The sequence below is a fragment of the Plodia interpunctella genome, chromosome 4 (assembly GCF_027563975.2).
Source record: "Plodia interpunctella isolate USDA-ARS_2022_Savannah chromosome 4, ilPloInte3.2, whole genome shotgun sequence".
In the NCBI taxonomy this organism is placed as follows: Eukaryota; Metazoa; Arthropoda; class Insecta; order Lepidoptera; family Pyralidae; genus Plodia; species Plodia interpunctella.
In genome coordinates, this window is record NC_071297.1 from 655,587 (window position 1) to 674,927 (window position 19,341).

The 19,341-nt window shown below is 34.6% G+C and overlaps 1 protein-coding gene and 1 long non-coding RNA gene across 3 annotated transcripts in view; both read right to left on the reverse strand.

Annotated features, from left to right (window-relative positions):
* Positions 1-19,341, reverse strand: part of LOC128669207 (protein O-mannosyl-transferase TMTC1-like) — a 140,085-nt gene that overhangs the window by 66,210 nt on the left and 54,534 nt on the right. The window lies entirely within an intron of this gene.
* On the reverse strand, positions 7,412-8,228 carry LOC128669215 (uncharacterized). Its single transcript, XR_008404622.2, has 3 exons — positions 8,164-8,228; positions 7,735-7,860; positions 7,412-7,558 (listed from the first exon to the last, which is right to left on the reverse strand). It is a non-coding gene; the product is annotated as an uncharacterized LOC128669215 (long non-coding RNA).

A 19,341-nucleotide genomic window follows, 5' to 3' on the forward strand; every position in this document is an offset into this window, starting at 1 on the left:
TCGGTGGCGCAGTGGTTAAGTTCTTGCCACTGAACCGAGAGGTCCCGGGTTCGATCACCGGTCGGGTCATGATAGAAAATGATATTTTTCTCTTTCTGATTGGCCCGGATCTTGGATGTTTATCTATATATGTATTTGTTATAAAATAACACAAGTCTCGAACTTGGGGTTAGCTCAATCTGTGTGTTTTGTCCTAATATATTTATTTATAGTATTTAATTGCCTGCATCTCACTTCAAAATGAACAACTGCCACATATTCTCTCGCCATCTCTACCGATGTCTGCCTCCTACGCTTACAAATACATATGCATAATATTAACATGCCTAGTTTCCTCTATGCCTAAGACTAATGAGAAAATAAATAAACTGTTACCTCCAAAGGTTAACAACACCATAAATTTTCAAAACACTCCATTACAATAATAATTACAATAACTCAATCATACTCATCGCATAGACAATTCACATCCGAAGCAACCGCTGTCTCTGCCGACCGTAATAATACCCCAACCTACAGCATATGCGAACACACACATGTATCACAAAGGGCCAAATCTATTTAAACCCTCAAATAGAGCATGAAAATTTCAACAGGAAGGATTAATGGACCTGGCCTAATCATTATTTAGGTTCTCCGCGTTATCCTGATTATGAAAAGGGTATTAAAAAATGGACGCTTTCGGGTGAAATATTGTGCGGCTTCTCATTGCCCGCAATTTCGCTGTGTTTTAGGGAAAAGATGGCTGGTATTTTATTTTGGAAATTTAGTTTTACCTTTACAGCGGATCACGGCACAGATTTTCATGCGGTTTTGACCTATAGATTCCTGAGAAAGATTTAAATATATAATTTGTTATACTTTCCCTCGAGCGAAGCCGGGGCAAAACTGGTCATACATCCGTTATATTTGATACAAAAAACTATGCGATATTATTTGAGTTTATCAAGTTCATACAGACAGGCGTGACGTGACGTGGGGAAATTTATAGATAGATTTTTTTCATAAATTTTTGTTTTTATAAAATTTATAGATAGATTTATAGAGGTATATCTAGACGTTAGATTTTACTCTAGGAAAATTTACTACTACGAATATATAATATTTTGCATACTCGTCTTCCACAATGCTTGAACAATTCTCAATCTTACCTAGGATTGTAGTATTTAAATTATCTTGCATCAAAACTTTAGACTCTATATTATTACATGCAAAAGTTTATGAGACATTCACAAGTATCAAAACCTTCTTACAACAAGGTCTTGTTACATAGTTCTTCCTATCTGCTGAGATCATTATCATAATACCTCAGTATTTTCCCGCATTTGTGGTCAGCATCGTATAATCATATCGGCCATATATCTCCATCCCTGATAAATTACCAGCTTCTACTCTATTCACGCTAATATTAATATTATCACAAAGACGTGATAAAAACGGATAATCCTTTTTTTTATATAATATTAGTAGGATGATTTGAATCAAAATAATACATTTGCTCCTTTTGTGATTCTAATAATAGTAAAAAATATATTTTAATTGTAAAACGTAGTTTACAATTAAAACATGTTTTTTACTATTACGTACGTTTTTGGTACGTAAAGTGCCTTGAGTTGTGTATTCGACAAATGTAATATCGAAGTGTATATTTAAATAACTAAAGGTATCAGCTATCTGACCTGTGAAGACCGTAAAAGTCGAGCAAGGTCGCTGTTAATTAAGATGACAAATTATATCTAGAACATTATGGACGTACCTACATATGTTATTGAATGTAGCTAAAATCTTATTAGTTTTAGGATTAAATTCTGGGAATTCGGCGAAGCGGACGTTACGAGGGCTGCTATTTATGTATCCGGAACTGGCCAATAATTCTAGAATATTTAAAAAGTAATTACAACATTTGAAAATAGAACTCTTCGGCTAGAGAATAAATATTTTTCATGTCCCTGTCATTTGTTTTTTTCAATTGGCGCCAATTTTGAAAATAGCTTGTCTTCATTGCCATGGATTTAACTCGTGAACATTTTCGCGTGATGATTTATTATGATTTTCGGCGTGGATTAACTCAAAAACAGTGCATCGAACAACTGATTTTAACTTTTGGAGATGAAGCACCATCGAAAACCACTGTGTATTATTGGTTTAAGGAATTTCAACGTGGACGGTCTATGCTCACGGATGAAATTAAGGAGGGTCGTCCTAAATCGGTAGTGGTACAACAAAATATTGATGCTGTGCGACAATTAGTAATGCAAGATCGTCATGTTACATACCGCGAGATAGAGGCGTCTCTGGGCATTAGTATGACGAGTATACACGCGATATTACACGAACATTTAATTGTTAAAAAAATTTGTTCGCGTTGGATTCCGCACAACTTGAGCGTAGATCAAAAACAGGCTCGTGTCGACTGGTGTAAGAAAATGATAAAAAAATACAACCGTGGCACGTCAAAAGCTGTTTATAATATCTACACAGGTGACGAAACCTGGATCTATGCTTATGACCCTGAAACTAAACAGCAGTCAACGGTGTGGGTCTTTCAAGATGAACCGAATCCAACAAAAGTTGTTCGTGCGAGAAGCACTTTAAAGCAAATGGTCGCTTGTTTTTTTGGTATCAACGGACATGTAGCTACAGTGCCACTAGAGAATAGTAGGACGGTTAATTCTGAATGGTACACCACCATTTGTTTGCCAGAAGTCTTTGAAAAAATACGAAAGAACAACCCACAACGCAGAATCATACTTCATCACGACAATGCTAGCTGCCACAAGTCGGCTGAAACAAATAATTTTTTGGAGGGTCAAAAGATTGAATTGACGGGTCATCCGCCGTACAGCCCCGACCTGGCACCCAATGATTTTTATTTATTTCCAAACATTAAAAATAAATTACGTGGTCAACGTTTTTCGAGCCGCGAAGAGGCCGTTGATGCGTTCAAAACACACGTTTTGGACATACCTCAATCAGAATGGAAAAAGTGCTTTGAAAATTGGTTTCATCGTATGCAGAAGTGCATAGATCATCGCGGAGAATACTTCGAGAAACAATAAAACCATATGTAATAATATATGTTTGTTTAATTTTGTTATTCCGGATACATAAATAGCAGCCTATGTATCATGATTTGGGTAAATTTTAAACAGTAATGTAGTTTAATAAAATAGGCATCTTTACGAATACAAAGGTCGAAAAGTGAAAATTAGGGAACTTTGAAATAGTTAGCTACGTTGTTAAATTCACAACGTCTTTTTGCACTATGGTCGAGGGTTTCTTTTCAGACTAATATCTAATTTTAATTTTTCTTGATCTAAACTGTACCGATGTAGGTTACAATCTATACTTCTATACTATTATTGTAAAGAGATAAGCGTTTGTGAGTTTGTATGTTTGAGGCGGGTAATCTCCGAAACTACCGAACCAATTTCAAAAATTCTTATACCATTAGAAAGGTACATTATCCAAGATTGCTATAGGATATATTTTATCTCAAAATTCCCACGGGAGCGAAGCCCCGGGAAATATTTAGTCTGTAATAAAACCAAATACGATAAGAGATAATTAATATACCTACTTAGAAATAGAAAATTCGTTAATTTTACGTTCAGTATTATAGATTATTCAAAATCGTATTCTTATAATAAACTTTAGGAATAGTTATAAATTAAAAGTGCTTTTTATATTATTCGGTATGTAGATGTTACGGCTAAACCCCGGAATGTGGCTAGTCCTTGGTTTAGCCGGTTAGAACTAGGTTTAGCCGTTCCGTTGGTTACACCTAGTTGTACCCTACTCATCTTAGGCTAGACCTTGATTTAGACGTCATTGTTTCGGCTAGACCTACGTGCAGCCGGTCGCTAGTGGCTACACCTGGATTTAGCCTGCTTATGTTCGGTTAAAGCTAGGTAAGTAGTTTATACCTAGTTGTAACCAACTGAGCCCGGCTAAACCTAGATCTAGCTGGTTAAATCTAAGTGTAGCTGGGATTCGGAACTTAGTTGTAACATAGATAATAATAACACTGGATTTCTCACATCCAAAAAATGTAGAAATGTAATCAAAAGTTGGTCATATAATTCCGGTTTGACAGTGAAATACTCCGTCCCGGGAGATCGAGTCGGCCAATTAACTGTGATGACGTAGTTTCTTCCATAGTCTATTATTACAGCGGCTATTTGAGTAATGCTACGAGGGAAACATTAATAAGCAGCTTTAGGGTAACGTAGTCAACAAAATAATTCTATAAGTCCAACATTTCCACTTGTTCGCAACCAAGGAGTGACATATTTAAAGGTAGCTAAAGCGCTATATATACGATATACATACAAAAGGGCGCCTTAAATTTGTGAAAACTGCATGCAAATTTGGAACTTGTGTAATATAGAAATGTGACATTATTGCATATTTTACAATCATGTAAAACTCGAAAATATTATACACCTTTTTTTTACATTTCAGCCTTTGTGTGATTCAGATCACAATATATCCTCTAAAAAGCCTTAAAAAGGTTCATTTAGGGTTGGCAACATGCGTGTGTTTTTTCTAGTGTTATACACGTCAATAGGCCTCCGGTGCGATGAACTCTCACACCATCAGGTGGTCATATGGTTGTCTGATTAGTAAATAAAAAAACTGTATACTTAACATTTCACTGTATTTTTCTGCTCCATTGCCGGGAAAAGATTTAATTTTCAATCCCAAATTTCAACCCCTAATTTTAATTTCGGCTGGGTACATCTACACTAATAAACCTATACATTGTTATCTAGCTCTTCTCAATTCAGCGCCATCTAGCCGTCTAATTTTCAACACTTACAAGCATACCATTCCATAATAATAATACATCATGGAAAGAGTTGCTCGAATAATTTGGGGTTGTAATTCCACCGAGCTGAGCGCATAGTTGAGCTCGCATTCCGGCGGCCGGCCTTTTGTGGCCTGAGCGGCTACAAACCACGCATACTTTTGGTACATTGTTATTCATAAATGCACCTAACTATGTGGACAACACGCAAACAAGTACCTACTATCAAAAATACTTTTGATTCATAATAATGTGCCGCCCTCCGATATTACATAATTTTTATTGCATATAGGGCAAACAAGTGTGTGCGTAAACAAACACCGGCGCACTGGACACCAGCAACCCGATACGGGTCGCTGATGCGTTGCTGACGTTTTGAGAAAATTATATCGTTCACTTGCGACGACAATGTGACATCTCAAAAACCCCAACTTTACAGGAAACAACTTTTAAACTTTTGAACGGTCTTATTTTTTTAAATTCTGTTCGAACGACCTAACTCTGTTAGAACGTATTATAGGTTAACTAATGAACAAATTAATTATGTATAATCATCGTATCTTTACAAAGAGAATACCCATAATTTATACGTTTAAAAAAAAAAGAGAAAACTTATCACCATTTTCCTGAAATATGCAAGATTTTTGATGTGTTATAATGAAATGTAACGTTGAAGATGATAAACTAAGTTACATCGTGTTGAGTCATGAAATGATAAAACGTTGATATCGAAAATGTTTCTTTAATATAACAGCAATATGAAATATCAAAATAGTGGTAACTAGTACTTAACAAGTTTTACTTAGAAATATATTTATGATGAGATCTTCAATTACAATTAAGACATTAAAATAAGGCACATATTTAAATCACATATAACTTCTTTTCGTCTTTATTCAACAGTCAATCAATAACTAAGCTTGGCCTAGTAAAAAAATCTTACAATAATTATCACAATCATGTATGGCACGTTAGCAGAATCATCAAAGATGAAAAAATACATATCAAAATTAAAAATTCTAATAATAAACTTTTAACAAAAACTATATTAATTCAGTCTTCAGACAAAAAAGTACTCCTTATCTTAAAATATGATCTGTAGTATTCAGGAATGTGATTACTATTCAGCAGAGAAAATATATCTTCTTTCTTCTTTTCAGCTAAACCAGGTTTTCTGTCAAAAGCCTTCTTGAGGGGAAAGTTAAAATCAACCTTCTTTTTTATTATGATAGCTCTTTTGAATTCTTCAGCGTAAGAAGTTTTGAAGTATAATGTATCAGGCTCATCTTTCAGGAACTTAAACACTTTTATCTCTGAAATTTTAATGGCATTTTTATCTTCATCCTTTTGAAGCACGAAATTTACTTTACTTATTACAGCTTTCCAATCGCAAATATCACTATAACAGATTTCGTTGACGTGAATCGGCGTAGATTTCTTTCTGGCAGCTTTTATGGCGCCTATGAAACCTTCAGGGGTATATATAGGTCCAGATCTCAACTGCCTTTTCACTTGCCGTTCAATCTGAGAGTGAACTGAGTCGCCTTCGTTCTAAATAGTCTCTGTGAATATCCGAAATAGTCTTACTTCCGTCAATGTCTTTTTGAATTAGCTCGCAAATAGTGAGATTCTATTTTAGGGATAGCTTCAATGAAACCTTTTGCACCATTCTTCAGTGCGTCATCTACGTGGGCATGGTTAGAGTGACACCCACGTTTATCTTTGATTAAAGAGATGTTTGTATCTTTATTTTTCTTCTTTAGTGCAGTTTCTATAGGTCGGTTATTTATTGCCAGAGTGTTTCGAAAGAAGTCCTTGCAAACCCTTATTTTTACGCCTTGCAAAGTAAAAAAGAATGCATTATTATTGTTTCGTTTCGGTGCTGGAGTTCCATTTTCATCAATTCTAACATAACGTTGTACTGGCTTTACTTCATCAATAGACTGAAGTATAAATGACCATTGTCTTTCAATATCACCCAAATTCCAGTAATCATTTAGAATTTCTTGGCGTTGGGTTTCATTAATGAGGGATCGGCATTTAAATTTACAGGTTTCTTTACAAGGGGGCTTAAGTATTCGTTCAGGCATTACTTTTTTAGTTTTAGATGATACATAGGACTTACCACAATTTCTCAAATTTTTAGCAACATTTTTCTTCCAATTACTTTCCTGTCTTGGCCGTTTCTTTCCCTTTTTTGTAAACGTCTGAACTATTTCAACTTAATTTGAGTTTGGAGTTTGATTTTCAGTTGTAGCTGTGTTTGACTGATACAATAAATCTTGTGGTAGTGTATTTTCATTTATTGCGACGGTAGACATGTTTTCATTTTGGTTTATTTCTTGAGAGTTCCTTTCAGATGTCATGGGAATTTCACTAAATTCAGCTAGTGTAAATCTGAATTTTGATTTTTCACGTAACTCTTGATAATCTGGATCTTTAACTGAGTCATTGCTATCTGCAAAGAAGTATAAATAAGAGGATAATGATTTGTATTCTAGTAAAGTTATAAATTTAGGTACACTTTAGATTATCAGGCAGTCAAAAACTTATCAGCGCAAGAAAATTAAAGAATACATAATAACAAATGGATACAAAATTTGCAAATAATTTGTTTTGGTTACTTAGCTTTTAAGTTTTACCGACCTTCTACAAAAGATGATGACGAGGAGCTACTGGAAGAACTACTGGACGATGAACTTGTAGATTTAGAACGGCGGCGATAGTTTTGAGTTGTCTCTGAATTTTCTGAAATCGATGAATAAGTGTAATAAAGTTTACACCGATATTTTAATCAAAGAATTTACTCTCGATGCAAAACCAATACACGGACATCCTTCATACAATAGACTATCTATTGTAGGATGTCAGTGATAGTGGTTTCTAAAGCCGCAAAATACGGAATAGTCGTGAAGCATACTTACCGATCATTTCATTCTCTTCAGTATCGGAAGAATCCATGTTACGAGTATCATTTGAAACAACATCGCAACCATCATCATCTTTTTTTTTCTTGCTAACTCTAACATCAATTTGGTCCTCGACCCCATCTGTAAATAATATTATTAGCACATACAGTGTAATAAGCGGAAATAAATATTTAAGCTGACTTAAAATTATTCGGCAAAATCAGCACATCTACAAATAACCCAAATTAAATTTCGCTAACGTGTAATCAAATTATCATCTTCAATGTTACAATAAGAGTTATCTCAGTGAAATTAATATTTTTTACAAGAAAACAGTGATATCAATAACCTAAAATTTTAATATTTTTTAAAAATTTCACGAACACTGTGATAACAAGTTGTACCATGTTATTGAAAGAAGAAAGAAATTATATAAATACTTACTTTTCACACAAAAACGCTGATATTATCGTGATGTCACGTTTTTGGCGAAAGCCGGGAGCACTTCACACTAGTAACAACAGACAACAACTGAGCTGTCACAGTCTTGATGCTAACTGCATCGCCGAGTGAGATAGTGCTATACAGTGATATATGCATCTCATTCTCTCGTAACTCGGCCATTTTTAAAGTAAAAAATACCGCGATTTTACCGAAAAATAGATCGTGACATCGCGAGTTTGAATATCAATAAAACAAAAAATTGAATATTTATAAATGTCACACTGTTGTCGCAAATGAACGATATACTCTTTTCTTGAAGGCTCCAATGTCGAACCTGTTAGAACCATCGTTTCATCTATGCTCTTATAATGGGTAAGTCTTACATAACTCCCACATAAAATAGGTTTTCAGGACGGCGTTTGTGCTGGGCAGAGCTCTTCTTTATAATGGTATAGAAATCAACAATCTTAGTTTAAAAATTATAACAACATACCGAGGTATACTCGATGAGGTTGGCTATTTAAGGTTTCTGAGTAAACAAGGAACTCGTATGGATTTGTCGTTTTTGTATAAAGCAAGGTTATCACCATCAAGTTCGTCATCAGTTTCTCCGCGTCTATTTAGCCCTTGGCTGCGATGTCATTTTATATTATGTAATTTAAATCAAACATGAAGCCTAATGAACATAAATAAAAACTTTTAGCAGTAAAATAAACATTGCTCACATAAAAATTCTTCACGTTGGATCAGCTTTCCAATTTATTTAACCTATTTTACCCAGCGAACTCGGAATGGAATTATGGTAATTTTCATCCTCTAGTTACATCTATTATAGTTATTATTTAGTAATACGTTTTTATTATGGTTTTAAATTATAACATTAGATTATTTATATTGGTCTCGACTTCAAACCGTTTCGCTTGATAATTTTTTTCCACTTTATTTTTGTAGATAAGTTAACAAATAAGTCAAATAAATAACAAAATATTCCCAAAATATTTGCATTCCCCATTGGCCCCGACGCGAACTAGCCAAAGAACGCAGTCGCGACATTCAGTCTGGAACGCGCATGTCGAAACTTCGCTATTGCTCCGAACATCTTTGAATTGACGCGGCCTGCGATCATTACTAATTTTACTATGGTGGATAATAATATGGTAGACTATCCCAAAAGTCATTTCATCACTAATAAGAGAGAAAAATGAATTATATTTCGAAATAAGACTTTCATAAGTTTTGCGCGTTCAACAACTTCTGTACATACAGAGTGATCACAGAAAATGTACGTCAAATGAGAACCTACGCTTGAAAAGATCAAAGGGAGGGTATTTCTATTAAATCAGTGTAAGAACTGCTAAAATCAGTACACACAGAATTCTTTATGAGCCGTGTGTGATGTTCAAAAGGAAGATATTTAATATTTCCTTACTTCAGGCAATATTTGTAAGCGCTTTTAAGCGGGAATTATTTATACGGAGTTAGATAAATAGCCGCAAAGTTAATATTGGCTTGTAATAAATATAGCTTCGATATCGGAATAGTAACAATATTAATTGCTTTGATATAATTTGTATTTACTTAAATCATAATAAAATTTCCACGTGGGTATTAAAAAAAAAACAGCTTAAACTATTTTTTATCAAAAATATTTTACAGTTCACTAGTAACCTGTTGCTATTTCAGAATCTCTGTTCCTTTATAAACACTCTTCTAATATCTCTTATAGTAGATAAAAGCGGGGTTCGAATTTCGTGACACTTGCCTCTGTCTACCCCGTAAGGAATAAAAACGTGGGATTTATCTTGTGTATTTATTTAAATATCATAGGTGAAATCTTCTGGTAAAATAACACAAAACTTATTAGTTTCATGACAAAATTAAATATAGATTGTAATAAAATTGCTATAAAGAATACTACGTGGCAAAACGCGCTACGTCACGTGATTGACGCGGCCGGGGCATACAGAGCAAGTGGGGTGACGCGGGATAACCGGAGCGAGTGGGGTGAAGTGGTAAAACCGGGGCAACACTGACTTTTTGATTAATACGTTTAATTAAAAGTGGAGATTGAATGTTCTGTTTACAATAAAAATTGTTCGTATATTTTTAGAATAAAAATGGATGCATCAATTTTTAATGCTACTACTCACGCGATGTTTGTAATCCTGTGTGCTCGTGATTGTTTACGCGTGATGTTTATGAAATATTAATGAGACCAGCAGTCCCATCAGCAATGGATATTGTATGCTTTTTGTGTAATACTTCCCGGACCCGAGCCTTCCTTTTAGGCGCGTTGCAAGCAACTTCCTTTACATTGTCGACCCGTCCATTTCCCCACATCCAAACAATTCAGTAATTGCCCTTTCACATGGTTGAGCCAGTATTTCAGAGGCTATTGAGTCGACACACGCGTCATTTGTCACCGAGTCGAGTGTCACGTCAGTTTTGTCGGGAATAAGATGCTGTTTCGAGAACGTTCGGCCCATTAAACTTTGTTATGAAGCTATTGCCAAATCTCAGACATGAGGAAACATTGTTAGTTGGAGTGAGAGTCATTTTGCGACGCGTTTACTGGGTAATAGGCGTATATTCTTGTCTGCTTCGTCCTTGATATTTCTTATGTTGAGTTCTAAACTGAAATAGTATGACTCAAAGATATTTCAGTCATACTAACTATTTCATAAGATTTTATGCTAATATTTTAATTACAAAATTTTAACGCGCATCGGATTTTGATATTTTTGTGGACGACAATTTTAGTCCTTATAAGATTTATCTTTGAATAAGATAGATAAAGTTCTTCTCTGATCAAACTTCTTGTCAATTTACAATGGCTATTCAAACGTTGGTAACGCCCAGTTGTGTCCACCCTGATCGCTCTGTCGTGGCCTCGTTCAATTCCTCCATTCCGCAGCACTGCATTAGGGTAGGACAGCATGTGAGCCATTAGATTGTTGCATAACTTCAAAATTAAACTAGAAAGATAAGGCAACTTGACAAACTCTCGTGAAACAACTACAGAAACTTACTTAGATTAATCCACATTGCGAAGTGCAACAGCTGCCAAAAGTGTCGGGTCTAAATAAATAAAGCGTGGCCGAGCAAGGCGGAGTTGGGCTAGATCCAACTTATTACACGAGCGCAGGCATTCTGCGGCTCCCTGACAGCCTTTGGGGCCACACAACTATCTCTTTCTCACATCTAAGCGATTTACCATTCTCTTCTTCAGCCATAAAGCGTCGAAGCCCACCCTGGCCATTTAGGTAGATTATAAATATGAAGGAAAAGATTAATTGCGCAAGTTTGTATCAGTCACGCAAAATTTTATAATCTTTCGGAAGTCATTTTAACTTTTGCCTAAAAATGGGACAAAAAAGATTTATAATTACAAAAACATAGAATTATGAAAATCGGCCATCTCGTGGCCCAACGTGGCCCAACATGGTTCGCCCGCTGCCGCCGGCGAGTGGCACAGGTTCGACTCCCGGCGCGAAACAGCGTTTGCATTCAGCCTCGCATAAAAAATTCGATATTGACTATCCCGCGTCTCCGGGACTTTCGCTATTTTCCTCTAAATCAAAATCAAATAATTTATTCAGAAGTTAGGCCTTCACAGGCACTTTTTCGCGTCATATTCTTAATTAAATGATATTTACCAAAGCTACAAACTACTAGCATTTCGGAACGACCACTGCGGAGAAGAAATGCCGAAAGATACTCATTCAAACAGTGTTGGTCCCAATCATGACAGAAGGGCTTACTATTTTTTAAATATAAATTTATGTATCATTTTTATATCAGTATATAAATAAATAAGTTAAGTTTTTTGTTAATATAACAAACATATACACTCTCGAATTTCATCAAAGGTAGGCCGGGAATGTCATACTTATTTTTTTGTACGAAATGACTCGTGGCCTCGTAATTATTACCGTGAATTTGAGAATAGATGCAATATTCATATTCACTTATTTATATATTACAAACTTATTTTCGGGTTTCCGACCGACATCTTTTTAAACGATTTTTATAAATATTAGTAAATATTACTAATATTTATAAAATTATTGAAAGTCTCGCTCACATTTTCGCGTGTTCATTCCATTATCGGCTGTGAACAACTTTTTAATCACGAGTCGTTTGTATTATGAGTGCACACTTATTAAATGGGGGATTTTCCTGTTGCCTTCTAGCTGTCAAGGCATTTTATCCCGATTGTTAAATATCCACGGCAGGCTATGGATCGCTCTATTTCTAGGACGAGATGGTTCCCATCTCAATATCGACTTAATATAATCTCCTATATAACCAATGCATTATATATTCGGTTTAAGCACTCTGTATCTCTGCTTTCTGCAGAAAGTGTATGCATCATTGATTTCCTCGACAGTGTGTTAAAGAGATAATCCATCATTCAAATACACATCCATTCAGGACTATGAAATGTTAAGTTGATCGATAACATCATTACATCGATAGTTGGACTCACCTGTAGAATTCGAATGGAATTTGGACTTGCCTAATTGGCCTTACAAGAACTTTCTTTACTTACGAAATTCGGTTTTTTGTTTTTAAAATTTCTATGATAATATATATATATATATATATATATATATATATATATATATTATATATATACATAAGGCAACCGAAGCAAAGATGACATGTACAATGGGGCTAGGGCTCTGACGTCGCCTATTAATGTGATGCCTCTAAGGACTCTAATTACTTATAACAAACGCGTGCGATTATTATCCCGAAATGTTAAAAATTTACGCTGTACTGCTGCTATGTGTAAGCGCAAATTTGTGACATTTATTATAATATAATATATAAGGACAAATAACACAGATAGAGTTAGCCCCAAAGTAAGTTCGAGACTTGTTGTTATGGGTTACTAACTCAACGATACTATGTTTTATAATAATACATATTATATAGATAAACCAAGACCCGGGCCAATCAGAAAAATATCATTTTCTACCATGACCCGACCGGGGATCGAACCCGGGACCTCACGGTTCAGAGGCAAGCACTTTACCACTGCGACGTCAAAAACTATCCGAATGGACACGGCAAGAAACTTTCAGAGTTTTTGACTACTTCTTCTACGTTTTTAACACAAACCCACACAGCCTCCAGCCACATGAATAGTTAAATCGATCAAGGCCGTAACGTTATCGGCCCAGCTGTCAGGTGTCTGGAAATTCTATTTCCTCCGGGAAATCGTGTGTCACGGTCGCGACACGAGTGTCAGTACGGGCGTAATTTGTTCGAGGAAATTAAAAAAAATCGAATTCGATCGAATCGAATTTTATATAAATAAAAATTGGTGAAAATATTGTTACATTCGTTTTGTAATTAGTTTGATTGATATAACTTTATTGTATAACAACACATGATATCTCAATATGTAATCATTTTAATAGAAAAATCATTTTCTTCGCCTGCCAACACAACTTCTATTTTTTCCGTTTAATTTGGCTAGACCCAACTTGAACCTCGATAGCGAATTTGATTTATTATTTCCGTAATAAGGTTTTAATTATTTATTTCAACTAGGTATATTGCTCATCTTTCAAAGCTAACAGTAGAAGAATTAATTTATTAATTAATCCTTAGTAACGTAAAACATAAATTGTTTTCATTAGAAACTAATCTTTTATCACAAAAGTAGTAAACAAGAGTGGTATCAGATTAAGAGATCTTATGAAAATTCTGTTTAAAGTCTCGACTTACGTATACGCTGGAGATAAGCCCTGTAAACTCTAGTAACTCTAAGACTTACCTTTAAACTTAGCTTAGAATTAATTAATGAAATCTCTCAGAATTTAAAGTGATTATCAGAGTGTTCAATAACATTATACTTTCAATTTTCCAGACAATATAAATTATTAATCTTTATATAATGGTTCCAAATTAAATCATACTTATCATAAACTAATAGCGAACTTAATGCTAAAAGCATTCTCTCCCAGCTCACCATCGGGACAATCGGATGTTTGTTTGCGGCGCAAAAAGGAACACAATGTAATGTAAGAAAAAAGCTTACATTATTTTTTTGTTTTACTTTACAATCATAACAAAAAACTTGAGGTAAACTAAACATTTTTGCCACATTTATCAAAACGCTATTGTAATAAAATAATTATTAAAATATTATTTAATAGATATGTTTTATTTAATTGTTATTTTATTATTAACGTAGTAATATTAGTTTCTGCCCTCGGCTTCACGTTAATATTCTAGTTACATTACCATTTTCCGAGTTAAAATCCTTTTTGTTCTTCTCCTTACCTGTAAATATATTTAATGGAACTATGCGAAATTTTGAAGAGAAAGATAAAGACAAAGTTTTTTTTTTTTGCAAAAACATGAGTTTACATTTTTTTTACAATGTGGTGTTAAAAGAAAAACTTAATCCGATATGTTTCACCGTCCACGAGTATATACAGTTAAATGGAGAGCATGCTATCCTATACGAAGACGATTGATTGAATAGATAAGGCGGAAACTTATTTTTTTTATTTTATATGAGTTGTTATTGAGTATAATCCACTACTACTCAATAAATACTTTATATTTTAAAAGCAATTTGTATAATAATAGAAGAAAAGCGTGGAAAATCTTTATTTTTTGTTAATGGCTCCATCGTTCGCCAAAACGATGATTTGGCCAACGTCAAGGTTGAGAATTTTGATACCAAACATAACAAGTTTCACCTAAAAACACTGGCCGAAAAACCGGCGTATATTTTGAAAACCGAATACCGAGAATATTACGGTTTATTTCAAAAGAAGAATCCGTCCGTCGGAATCGTGTTTATAAACAAAAAGATGGAAAAAATGAAAGTGAAAAATTGTTCGCGGCAGGGCGGCGGGACCATCATATTTTACGTGGAATAATTGCAGGAAATACAACGACATTTTATTTGCCGCAAGAAAATTTTTTTAAAGCTGTTTGATGTTATTTGCGTAAATCCCTTTACGATTTTTGTGGTTTTGTTACTTTTTATTATATGGTTTCATTGTGGTATGGAAACTACATCTAATGACATATTGTGTGTCTGTAAATTAGTGTTGAATTTTCAGTGAAACAAACATTTAAGGTTGAAGCAATTTGAATGTTGAATGTTTTAATTAATACGACGTTACAAAACATTATCCATACTTAATTAATATGTGAATTATACCCGATATTACCTATATTTATTTTGAAATCCCACCAGTAATATTTTCGTGGGAACCAACAAGGGCGACTAACACACTTCCATTTATAATATAGCTAGTAGTTTATACGTTGATTTTCCACATAGTTTTAGACAAATATATGTACATACCATTATTTTATTCTTTGCAGACAATTCGTATCGTACTTTGAGGAACTGAGAACTAAGAATTGTTAAAAATACATTTTTATACATTTATAACTAATTACTTTCGACAATCATAAAACGTTAGATTAGTTAAAGCGAACATGACATTCAACTCTTTTTCTCAACGAGGTCAAACCTAATTCGAAAAGCAAACACAGTATGGGTGAGTTTCCACGTCCACATTTAAAATCACGCTCATAATTTGCAAGTATGAATTCTATTTGTAATAACATATTCCGGCCGCCTTATGAACGTGGCGTGTTCAGAAGATTCGTACGCCAAGTTAGATTATGGCGGATATCGCATTGCAGTAATAATGGTGGGGCACGCGATTCCGCAGACACTCGGTCTACGTACATAACCTTTCCTAGGAACTACTACTGTACTAATATCAGCCGTGCCAGCACAAGATCAAAAAACATTTAAAATTTATATGAAACATTAAAAACGCCTCTATTGTTTGTATAATGAACTTATGTTTAGCTATAAAAAGCATAACATTTGTGTTTGGTTTACATAGATGAAAATTCTAATATACTGAATCTGGAAATAAGAAAATACAACAGACGAAACAATCGACAATTCAAAAACATTATGGGTTATGAAGATGCACCGAGACACGATCATTTTCGTAACTTTTTTCACTCTAAATTACTGGCAAACAGACACCATCTGATGGGAAGAGGTCACCACACCATACCTGCAACATCAAGCGTGACATGCGCCATGGCCTAAATGACACTTCAATGTTTTTGAACAATTCAAAACAATCATGGCGTGGAAGTTCATTTTACAACCTCTTGAGACATACGAGAAAGTTACCTTTGATGATAAGATTTCAAATATAGGCTGAAGAACCAATGATATAATCTCCAAACAATCGACCAATTTAAAAAATGCGCCCCCTAGCCCATCCATCACGACGCTCTTTTAATTTACAGGGTAGCATTCAGCTACTCATCCTGCGCTCATTTATTACGTCTGGCCACTTTCATCCATTGTCTCGGAATCTTCGCAACTATCCATGGGCTAGCGGTGGGACGAAACTGGACTTCTTCTGAAATGTCCATTTGCAGTGGGCCAAGTCGCCCCGCTGATCGGCAATCCTCTTGTTTTTCAACTTATTATTTAATTCCCCAGCTATGTGTGTTTCATTCTAACAGTATTTGGTCTACTCCATTTACTCATGAATCATCAACTAGAGTGCTGGTTTCCTCATCTCTGCATGTTCCTGGTTGTTTTCGGGGTTGTGAGGCAACGTAGCCCGGGGTCAGCGTAAAGAAAAACTTAAAATTTTGATGATTTGGCTGTGATTTTACAATCAACCATTCCTTGGGAATGCTATTAATGCCTGTCAGCTGCCTATGAACAAATGAATCGAGTGTGTTATTGTTAACACTGGTCTTAGATTTTATTGGAGTCACCTAAAGGCACCTGATGTGACTTTTTCGACTACCATCTGGCAACAGTTATCGCAGACATACGAGTAACCAAATTCAATCAATGTGCATTTTCCTTGACTGAAAATTTTTATTAGGCTGAAATTGGACGATTTGAAATGGGCCTCCAGGCGCGACCTACTTTCGCGCCATTGTATAGTAGTTTGGACCAATTCACACTTTCGGTGTTAAATTGGTGGGAAGCGTCGTGTAAGTCTTCCTTTGTGCTTGTGCTTATTTACTATTGTTTATCAAGTTTTGGGTTCCAAGTTGGGTTGGGGAAGGAAGCCCAAAAAAGAAAAAGATTTAATACGTATAAATCTTTTCTTTTTTTGGACTTGCTTTAACTTTAACTTTAACTTTGTTATGTTTGAGTTTTTCTTCATTGGTGATAGTAAATCAAATATTTTCTCCAATAAATCACTGAATAGTCTCTGTTTGATCTTGTGGCTGATTGGTAGAAAAATGCTATAGGGTTCGTCATTTCTATAACATTTTTATACAAATATGTGCAATGTAGTTTTAAATAAATAAGATTTTTGCCAAAAAATTGATAATTGAATTATTCATTTTGATAAAACTATTTCTCTCTTCTACTTACTTCTCTTCTCATCAGAAGCCCAATGCCATTTATAATCTACTCATATTTTGGAAACATAATCTTTCTTTTAACTTCTGGCCAAAGAGGTAAAAGCATGGCTTTGATGTTCACATAATGAACCGCCGTAATGATAAAGATCAGATGAGGCACCGTGATATGCAAAAGATGTTAGAAACAAGTTATTTTTAGGAAAATATTACACAGTTTACTAAAAAGGGCTAAACTGAATAAGAGTTTATTGATGAAAATATATAAATATTAAACGCCCATCCCGCCCTCTTACTCTTCTGAGCGCTATTTCCAGTTCCTTCCTTAGCTACTGAGCGTCGGCGGCCAGGGTTCGTTTTCCTATATTTTCGTCTCCACTTTGCACGGTCATCGGTATCTCTAGTTATCAAACCATTGCCCATTATCCCACTAATAACCAACAACACTAAAACACTTGTAAAAGTTTGAATGTAGAATGAAGATGTTTGTTTCTCTTGATACATTACGATCATTCCGATTCATCCCGTAATTATGATGAGAACGGACCTCTGAGATGAAGCTAGTACTTAAACGTTTTCATATTAATTTAAATTAATAGGATTGTTTCAATATTTTAAATCTGTCGCGGTTTAATTGAGCTCAAAACTTTCTAGAGTAGAATTTGAATGTTTCATTCCATTTGCAGCACTTTACATTCGCAAGATGAGTTTGATACTAGATGGGAGGCATCATCTGAGTAAACGCTGCGATCTGTCTGATGCACAGTCGTTTATTAAATGTGATGTACTTTCGCTGAGTGGACAGTGCATTCGCTGGATAAAAGTAAAGGAAAAAGGCGAAAAAATGCATGTTTTAGAATCATTCAAGTCAAGTCACGTGTTTGTAAAATACTATAACTTTAACACTAGCTTCAAACGTATTATCGTTAATATCTAGGTTCTAAGCAAAGTATCGCGATGAAATCTATACCAGATTTTAAATTAGACCATTCGCTATACGATACTACTGTGAAAACCACATCAAATTCGATCAATAAATTTTTGCGTGATGCATAAACAAATAGACAGATCGACAAGAATTCTAAGAAAGAATGTTTTGGCTCCTATCAGTCACGCTAAGACACCACATAATTATTTTTCTTTAATATCTTCTATTGACACACATACTAGCCCATTTACAATTTTTATTCATTATATGTATAGATACCTTAGTTGTGTGTGTTTAATTCCACACGACCACGACTGTCAGCCATGAGGAATACGACTTTGAAGAGATATATAGATTTCTAATAATTATTCTTTATTCAATTCAAGATGTGTGTTTTAAACTTTAATTTAAGTCTATAAAACAAATGTATCATAACATAACTAATTTAAATCATAGAATTAATCTGTACTCTAAGTTTTAAATGATTCATAACGTAATGCCAATACATGGATTTCTATGAGATTTAGTACACGGGTAATATCTTAGAATAAAAGTACATAGGGCATTTTTACACTAAATTTCCAAAATCGTAAAGTGAACAATAAATTACTAGTATAAATGTAGTACCTACGTAGGTCGTACTTCAGATTAGCACTAACCTTGAGTGATGGTACAGCCATACCCAGGATAAGGTCAGGTTACTCAATTCAGTTTCATAATATTTTTGTAAGCGATCGATGTGTGATTGGGAAATTAGATCTGTTTCTATGCCTGTTATGAAGGTTAAATTAAATACATTTCTGTAATCTACATAAAACTATTCCGTTACTGAATGACTGACTGACTGA